Source organism: Galeopterus variegatus, unplaced genomic scaffold (genome assembly GCF_000696425.1).
Source record: "Galeopterus variegatus unplaced genomic scaffold, G_variegatus-3.0.2 Scaffold7814, whole genome shotgun sequence".
In the NCBI taxonomy this organism is placed as follows: Eukaryota; Metazoa; Chordata; class Mammalia; order Dermoptera; family Cynocephalidae; genus Galeopterus; species Galeopterus variegatus.
Window position 1 is genome coordinate 28,340 of NW_007733925.1, and position 10,137 is coordinate 38,476.

General features: G+C 37.7%; 1 protein-coding gene across 1 annotated transcript in view; it reads right to left on the minus strand.

Annotated features, from left to right (window-relative positions):
* The window catches only part of LOC103607901 (cadherin-like and PC-esterase domain-containing protein 1), a gene marked incomplete at its 3' end in the record, with an annotated part of 28,544 nt that overhangs the window by 16,113 nt on the left and 2,294 nt on the right, over positions 1 to 10,137 (minus strand). The window contains exon 2 of the mRNA XM_008592362.1: positions 3,924 to 4,060. The remainder of the gene's footprint in view (positions 1 to 3,923; positions 4,061 to 10,137) is intronic.

The following is a 10,137-nucleotide window of genomic DNA, read 5'->3' on the forward strand; positions in this document are numbered from 1 at the left end:
CTGTCTGGATCTGGTGCCCGCCTCTGTGTTTCTGTCTACTGTTGCGGTGATCACGCTACCTTGCAATGATCACTTCTTTCATTTGTCTTCTTCCACTACAAATTTAGCACCTTGAAGGATCACGTTGTATGCTCCTGGAAGAGATTCTTAGTTCAATATTGAATGAATGAATAAGCAACGTGATATCACAAAGTTATAAAATGTATTCAGAACTTGACTTAGATAAGTGATCAGCTGGATTCTGCTCTGTGATAACATGTTAGAGACAACTGATATTGCTGGATTTCTGACATGAGGCAGCAGAATTAATCTGATGGATTTAATGAATATAAAAATCACTTTGTCTGGTGGGATCAGAACTATAGCTCAGGCTTCTTAATTGTTAGTCTTAGGCCATTACTACTTCAGTACTACCTTGCTGTCCTTGGGCATATGTAAAGTGAATTTCTGTATAATGTTCAAATAATAAGTTTCTTTCCTTGAATATTTGACATGGTAGGAAGAGATGAAAAAAAAAAGTCAGATATAATGTGTTTAAAAACAGAATAGTTATATTACTTGTTGTTCTACTTTTGTGATTGTTAATGCTTTAACATTTATGTTTTTGGAATGGAATGCTGACTATAGGAAATTCTAGGTAGGATGAGAACTTACTTGTTTTAGGAATGAAAGATAAGAGTTACAGGATCACTTTGTATATTTTTATTATTCTCATGGAAAGTGAGAAATAGAAACCACTTGCTTGCCTACTCCTATTTATAAATGGAGCTTTCTCAAAATAAGCACTATGTCATGGTTGTCACTGTGAACATTTACACAATTATCTCTGTGGTGTGTGGCACATGAGTGTGCGCACCTGACCGTGTATTACCAAGTCCTATAATTCTGAATGCAACTACTACCTTCCTTGGGTTTCCCCTTTTTTGCATTTCCACTGCCTCTGCCCTAGTTTTGATTTATACTGTCTTTTAAAATATAGATTTTTACATTAAGAAAATAATGGCTCACATATTATAAAAATGAAAATGATACAGAAATATTTTAAAAGATCTCTTCATGCTTCACCAGGCATGCTTTCTCCTTGAGCTGGCTTCGTGGGCATAGGACCTGGGCAGTCTCATAAGTCCCCGCGATCTAAAGGGTCTTGTGCTGGTGTATTGCTAGTTTATTGTTCTGCTGCTGTCTTGAAATTCTTAATAATTTTTGAACACAAGGTTTTGCATTTTTATTTTGCACCCTATCCTTCTTCCATTCCCCTCCATGTATGTGATTACTCTTAATGCTATTATTTCCAGAAATTTTCTGTGTGTAAGCATGTTTGTATGTATGCATTAGTTTTTACATCCATGGGATTTTTCTGTTCACAGTCTATACTTGCTTTGCCTCCTCAGTGTTGCATGTTGAAATTTTTCCGTTAAGCAGACTCTGACTCCCTAGCAACCATTTTCTCCTTCCCTTAGGTAGGAGAAATACTGCAGTTGGATGATGGTCTTTCTGATTCTGGTTGTACCACTTCTCTGCTAAAAATGGACAGTGCTTCCCTGCTGCATACAGAATAAATTAGCATCCTGCTAGACAAATTAGACTCTGCAGGACCATTGCCAGTGTACTGGTAAATTTGAGTTCTGAGCACACAGGTCTGAAGGTTGCCTCTGGGCCAGAAGAGTCACTAAGATAAGCCCTTTCTGCTATGCAGTGAGGTCTCTTAATCTGAACATAGACCTTTCTTTGCAGATTTCGCTCTTGATAATAGGTAGGAAAAAGTGATCTCCCCCCCTCGCCTTTTTTTTAAATCATTACTTTGTAGAGTTGTTAATAATCTGTCTTGAAATTAGTAAAGACAGTTAGTAAGGACAATTAGTAAAGACTGAATGTTTATGTCCTCTCCAAATTTAAATGTTGGAACCCTAATCTCCCATGTGATCTTACTAGCAGGTGGTGGATTGTGGAGATAATTATGTTTAGAGGAGGTCATGTGGGTGCAGCTCCCATGATGGGATTATTGCTCTTATAGGAAGAGGAAGAGACTAGATATCTTTCTCTTTGTCATGTGAGGACACAGCAAGAAGGCAGCCAACAGAAGACTAGAAGAGGGTCTTCACCAGAACCTGACCATGCTGGCACCCTAATCTTGGACTCCCTGGCCTCCAGAACTGTGAGGTTGTGGGTTGTTAACACACCCAGGATATGACTTTTTATTATAGCAGCCTGAGCTAAGACAGACAGGGAAAAAAGTCTTTAGCTTTCTACAAAGTTGATTAATCTACATCAGAGGGTTAGATCATATGCTTCTTATTACTTTACAGATGAACATGATCCTGAGAAACAGTATGTGTTATGTCCAAAGCCATGGAATTTAGTGATGAGCTTAAATTAATGTCTACTGCTTTTCAGGTTAATAGACTGTGACATCTTCTTGGAATTGTCCTGAACACTCTAAATTCTGAGGTCAGAATGGTATTCTAAGTTTAGAGAAGCCTGGCTATCGTGGCAACAGCTATTGTCCTTGTTTCCAGTGCGGCATGTCTAAGACTGTCCAAGCTGATGGTTAAAAATGCCCAAGTAGTAGCCACTCATATGCGTGCATGATCACGGGTGAATTACTCAATCTCTCTGAGCTTATTTTTCTTAAGTAGAAGACAGACATAATAATATCTACCTCACAGAGTTGTGATTAGGGAAAACAAGATTTTAATTTATTCATTGACTCCATAGATATTTATTAAGTGACTACTATATTTCAAAAATTGTGCTCAGCAGTGAGATACAGCAGTGAATGAAACACATCCCCTGCCCTCAGGAAGCTTACAGGCTGGTGGGATTTAAGGTATAGGAAAGTTAGGAGCATAGTTCTTACACAGAATCAATGTGCAGTTAATACTGTTAGCAACCTAAGTTTCTAAATGATTGTTTTCTTCCCTACCCTTTTTCAAAGTAACTAATACTGCTGCTTCATCTTTAGAGATATTCTCAATCATAAAAAATTGGGACATTTTTAATTGAAATCACCATGAAGAAGACATCCATCTTCCTGCCCTGCCACTTACTGTCTGTAAATACTAGAAACTAGTTGCTAGTAGAAAATTTGGTATACATTCTGCCCGGTGCTCTATTCTTTACACATTAACAGAGCTTTGTAAAAATCCATTTTTTGAAATGCCTTGCGCATGTGCGAGAGCTTACAATGTATAAGGAAATGTCCATCTAATAAAAAGTACTTTGAAAATCTGGTTAAGGATTACTTACTTGATGTTAACCAAGCATCTCAGTCTATGTGCCCATTTCACATGTCCGAGAGTTCTGCCAGACTCTACCTAGTCAGAGCATGCCTAGCAAGAAGACACTGCATGTCCCAGAACTCAGCTTAGAAGCCTCACTAAAGGAAAGACCAGCCTAGTGAGGTCCATGTGAGACCTGCCCAGGAATGTGAAAGAAGATCAGCAAGGTTAGTGTGTCAAAACAATGTCATGCACTTGGTAAATTCTAGAAGAAGTGAGTCTTGCATGCAGAAACATTGGTTTTCTTATGTTGAGCTACAGAGGTCTGTTTTAAGAGCAGCGCCTGCTACAGCTGTAGTTGACAAGGCCAGCTGCTCAGAACTGCCAACTGTCAGTTGACGTGGCAAGATCCTACCAATTTATGCTGAGAAAATTGCATGGAATTGGGTCAGCACAAGACATGACTTTAATATTCTCCATCTGTCAAATAGATTTATTTGGAAAAAAAATGAATATTTTGAGCAAAAAATGTTAAGGCTTTTCCATGATAACATCTATGCATGATTTAAAAAGCCAAATTGCATTCAGCTAGTTATCCTCTACAGAGTGAGAGAGCGGGAATTGGTCTGTAAGTTACAACTGTATGACCTTCGGTGCTGCAAGTAGCAAAAACTAAAGGCTTCCCCCACTAGATCCAGAACCTACCTTCCTTCCTCTCAGGCACTGCTGGAGTTGGGGCTTAGTTAGGACACCATATTGGCAGTTGTGGGGCTGCCACGTTATTTCTCTCCAGTCACAGGTCCTGTTGTCTGAACAACTTAGGCACGGCACAATCCACTGGCCTGGAATAGATGGCAAAACTTCTTTTTGTTCAGTTTCTACTGGTGAAATTGTAGTTTGAAAGGCACTTTAGAATTCAGCTATGGCACACCATTATAGAGATTACAATGGGAGGACCATTCTTATCATATAAATCCAGTGGAGCAATGCATGGACTCCTGCCAGCCAAATAGAATAGTAACAGGTAGGAATGTTCTGAAATAACACACTTAATGCTGAATAAAATACGAGCTCTGTTCCATGAAACTGTATACATATTAAAAAATCTAAGTGATCAGGTACTGCCCAATCATTACTTACTTCAGTCAAGCACTTCAGTAGGACCAAAGTAGATTGGGAGCCTCCAAAATTGGCAGTTGGCCTCAAATATTTATTAGCCTACATGTCTAGGTTACCAACACAATAATAGATGTATATTCTCTGCTCTCAAGAGATTTAAGATACAAGAAATCTAGTTCAGTATTCTGATAATGTATTATTTTGAAGATGACTTAATTATTCCTTCATTTGATTGATGGCCTTTTTGTGTGAATCTCTTCACCTCTTTCTAGCTGTGTCACCTTAGCTTCTTCATTTATTAGATGAGACATGTACCCATGACATGATTGGTGAAAATGTAATGGAATAATGTCTTTAAAGGACCTAGCACAGTCACAATATCGTATTTACATTTGGTTCCTAGCGGAGTTCAGGTGCAAAGTAGGTCACAAACTTTAGTAAAGGCTTATAAAGTAAGTGTATATTCTCTGTACATAAGTGAATATTCTCTGTACATTGAAGATCTTTCCTATTTCTTTGATAAAATAACATGTATTCAAAACACTTCACCTTTCAGTGTGAATTAATACATTAACAATTTATTTTTAAAAAGTCAATAAATAATTTTATTTTCATTTTTTCCTTGTTCATTTTTTCAGAAATGGTGTGTGAACATAGCATATTACATAAACAAATATGAACTAGTTATTTCTCTCCGTGGTGGAGAATACAATGATGTCTCTGACAATCACCTTCTCTACCCTACAGGTCTTACTTGTGTTTTCCCTTCAAATATTGAGAAGCTAAATATTCCCAGCAACTTTTTGAGTTAGAAAGGAAAAAATTTAAAAACGCTATCCATTCTGGTTGTGACTTGTGATGCTGCCAACAAAAGTATCTGGTGTAATATAAATTTTAATGGGAAGAATTTCTACTTTCAGGGGATGAATATATTGCATTTTACATTCATGATCTCAGGGATGTCAGAATTGATATGTGAGTGTTTATGTGAGTGGAAATAATTATAAGTATGCAAATATAAAAGGGGATATAGTTTATGGCTCTCACTGATTGACCACAGAAAGGAAAAAAAGTGTGGGTATATTAAGAGAGAGAAACTTGGAGAATAAAAGAAAATAGGAAGCAAAGGACATGGGAATTCTAACGAAGTGAAGAAAATGTACAACAGAATCAATTTGGAGGATATAATGCCAATTGAAGCAGAAATACAGAACAACTCAAAAGTAATGTGCATTTATTTGCTCCTCTTACCATAGAATTTTTTCTCTGTTTTGATTTTTAAATGTAATGAGAATTCCAGAAAACTGCCTTGTTCAATCAGTGTCTACCCACGAAGTACACGCTACACAGTTTCAGGAATGATGAATGATTCTGCAATTCTTCACATACATATCACTCTCTAGGAGGATTTTAATTTAATATGTTAACTAGGTACCTGCTGAGGTGTTAGGTGCTGTTGATGTCAAAATATGGTAATTTTTAAAAATAGCAAACATTTTCACAGCACCTCCCAGATGCCAGGGATATTCTAACTGCTTTAATATATCAACTCATTTAAACCTCATAACAACCTTATTATCATCTCCCTAATCAAGACTCAGTAACTTGTCCAAGATCCTCAAGCTAGTAGGTGGTAAAAGCAGGATTTGAGCTAGGCAGTCTGTTCCAGAGCCCATGTTCTTAACTATAATGCTAAACCTCAAGAATTTTAATAATCAGGTTAGAGGGCTGCAATTTGTAGATGTAAAAGAATTATAGCATAATAACAGGTAATGCATAATTGAGTAAAAATATGTGTGGTAGTGAAAGAGCCTGGGCTTTGGAGACACGCACACCTGGACTCTGCCTCCAACGAGCCCTGTGTACGTCAACCTTGACTGTGTTTTAGAGTCACCTGGGAAGCTTTTAAAATCCCCATGCCCAGATTGTACCCCAGGCTGATTAAATCAGAATCACTGGGTATGGGACTCAGGTATTAATGTTTTTTAATGTTTTTCAGGTGATTCTCATATGTAGTCAAGGTTGAGACCCACTGTTTACATTGGACAAATTACTTAATCTTTTCATGATTAAATTTACTTCTCTATAAGGAAAATATGTATAGCATTTTCCATAGTGCCTGATACCTAGTAGTTGATGAATATATTTTACTCCTTCACCCCAACTTCCACCCCAAGGAAGCTATGATAGTTCAGAATAAAGAGAGAGTCATGGAGGTCAGAGTTTTCTGGAAGATCCCATGGAGCAGGTAAAATGTGAACAGGTCTTTATGGATAGGTAAGATTTGGAGATGTGGAAGGGGTGTACTCTAGGGACAGTGAAGAAATAGGCCTGACAGGAGTGAGACTGAAGAGCTGATTGGCCTCTACAATAGGCTGCACATATTAGAGAACAACAGGGTCTGCTGGATGAAAGATGTTGCCAAAGTTTCCAGACAGACAAAATGGCAATACTACTAAAAGACACAACACAGAAAGGAGAGGTGCTGGTTTCTGAATGGCAAAATGAAGATTATCCTCAAGTACCCATTTCTCCAGCCAAATCTCTTTTATAACTTCTTGGTCTTTTTCATTCAGAATATATCTTGCTTTCTAATTCTAACTTTGCCCTGGCATGCATGGTTTGTAATCAATAATCAACCTCCTTCACGTCTTTGCTTGTCTCCTTCTAATACCATTTGGTTTAGAAGTTTAGAAGCCTAAAGTTTAACCTTTGCTGATGAATTCCTCCAGAAAAACCTGCTTAAGAGTAAAGGCAGAGTCTCTTCTTCACAGAGATTCATACTCAGTGGTGTTTAGAATCACTTGTATGGAGTCGGAAGGAGCTTAGAGCTTGTCCTGTCCACCCTCTTGTTTTACAGACAAGGTAAACTGAGTCCCAGAGTGAAATAACAAAAGTTTGGTTATGACATTAATGACAAGACTGGACCAGAAGTGAGGTCTCTGAGTCTCTAGTTTGCCAATCCTTTTATCATATTAGGTGAGGTCAACACAAAATTATCAGTTGAAAATGAAATATGGTCCAAAGGTCTCTTTAGTAGCATGTATAGGAAAAGCCACACACTGGTTGCTATATTGAATTTATATTGATTTCAAAAAGCTGAATTTATTCAGTGGGCTCATGTGTTGACAGAGATTATGTTTAAACAAACAAAAAAATGGTCCATTTTCTTTCTAACAGGACATAAATGTGTTTCTCCTAATGAGGTTATATCTAATAATCTCTTGAAGGGGCAAGTTTTCATCAGGCCCCTGTGTATCTAACAGCACATGCATCCCACCCCCACCTCAGACACTCTCTACCCCTGAACCTTGCTCAAAGCTAATTTTGCACAAACTAAGGCCGTTCTTAGCCACTTGTAGCTAGGAATAAAAAACCAAGTGGCCAGTTGCATGCACAAAGATTCATATATGTGTGCAATTAGTTTGTGGGCATAAAATCACATGCAAGAGGCCTGATAGATTTCTGAAACTTGGCCCCAATGGTTCATACTACTATATATTTATACAGTTATAACTTTTTGCATTTTTGTATTGGTTAACAATGCCTTTTATTTATTTTGAGTTAGCAACACTGCTTGAAATAGACATCTGTATAACATCTGCAGGACCGGGGTTTTTGACATTTTAAATGGTACCAGCTCTTAACTAAAATTGTCAAAAAACAGGGACATAAATTTTATGTTATATATTTAAACCCTGAATGAATCAAAACTGTGATTTCTTAAGTAAAATATGACATATGTTTGGGGGAATAAGCATTCTGAGGGATGAAACTGCCTTTTGGGAGAAGTTATTTAATTTATAATTATAGCTCTATATTTAATGCAAGTTAGATTTCAGCCATTTAAGTGAATCAGATTAAGTCATACAACAGAGAAAAAAAGTTCACCTCAGTGATTTAGGGCCAGGGTGAGAAATACAATCATGTGTTGGCACTAATTCCTGGCTCTATAATGTTATAAAATAAAGTGGTTTTTATTTAAGAAGGAAAAAATACATCTATATTTTCAATTTAGAAGTGTTAAAGTGTAAGTTGTCATATCTCCTTGCTAAAAATAAGGTTTCATAAAATCTTTTAATTGTTTACGTATCATAAAATGCAATCTGAACTATTTTCCTTAAAGCTAATTCTCATTCAATGATTAGTATATAAATTTTTTTTTCTCCAAATTAGAAAAATTACTTTTTCTTTGTTATGTAACAGATTTAATTCTTAGGTTATGCTTTACAGTTAAATTATTTCCTAAAGGATAGAAGTCAATTTAAGAATAATCAAAAAACACAGTCACTCAAAAGTATATTAGCTGGTGTTACTGAAAAAGACATTTTGACATTATTACATCAACAAGGTAAAAAAAAATGGAGTCAGTTTTGCCAAATAGCTGCAATGTGCTGTTCAAATAAGATGCTCCTAAATAATCTTCCTTTCATTGTTGTCTACCATGACAACTTTTCCTTTCAAGCAGGTTTTTCTGTTTGTTTTCTGGTGTCTGGCCAGTATGAGGACCCGAGCCCTTGACCTTGGTGTTATCAGCACCATGCTCTAACCAAGCGAGCAAACTGGCCAGCGACTTTTCCTTTCAGTAGGAGGGAATCCTGCTATTAAGGAAGGAAATCATCGCTGGCAGCAAGCAATATGTTCTTGCCAACTGCTTTCCTGAGCTCACTCATGAACTTTGAGTCTTTGGGCCTTTCGAAGCTCGAGGGTGGAGCAGTTGGTTCTGGTGATTGTGCCCTGGCTTCTCCCAGTCTTCTGTGGAAGGGAGGAGGGTTTAGATCTTGGTTTTAGCTCAGCAGTCATTTTTAAATCATATATTAAACATTGAAAGATGAATAAAGGACAGTCTGTGCTCTGGAGAAACACATAATTCAGGGAAGCTAAGAGTAAAAACATATTGCTCAGACACCCTTGAAGTATCAATACGTGTAACTGTAATAAATGAACAGATACTCCTATGTTTACATATTACAGCTATTACAAAACATAAAAAAATATTAGATAAAAAAATAAATGCATGTATATTTTAAGCTTCTGCCCTGTGGATTTCCCTGTGCTACTCCCTCCCCTTCCTGGGTGCATCACTTAATTTTGGAGACCATTGATCAGAAAAAGAGGGAAAAACATGTAAATAAACACTATACATAACGTGGTAAGTTCTATAGAAGAGATGTGCCCAGGATGTTCTGACAACACAGAGGAGAAGCTAACCTGGGAATCTGCTGGCAAAGAGAGGCTTCCTGGAGAGGAAGATAACAGCATCAGGAGAAGTTGGGCAAAGATGGGAAAAGAACTTGTAGACACAGGGAACAGCATGCACAAAACCCTGGCATCCTGAAGCAGCAAGATCAAAATAAAGTGAAACAAAGAGGCTGGGAGGAGGTAGGAAAGATAGGAAGGGGCCAGATCATGCAGGCCTTACATTGTCAGGCCAGGGAGCATGGGCTTGACGTGGGTGTCAATCTTGGGGGCTTCTCTAAGGAGGCCTAGCTACTCAGGTACCAGAAGGCCCTGTTCTACGACAGCCTCTCCTGTAAGGTGCGGGCACAGAGAGAGCTTCATAACAGAGCCTGACATAAGTTACCACACATTTAATGGATAGAACAAGCTGCTGATTCTTGAGGAATCCCAGTAATGTTTCTTGAACTTTTTGCTGAAGAGCTTTTGACTTGGTGCAGTAGGAGGAATAAAATTAAGTTGTTTTATGATTCTCATAAATTGTCATCTAATAAAAAAAAATTTAGGGCCGGCCCGGTGGCGCACTGGATAGTGCGCCGCTTGGGAAGCGCGGCGGCGCTCC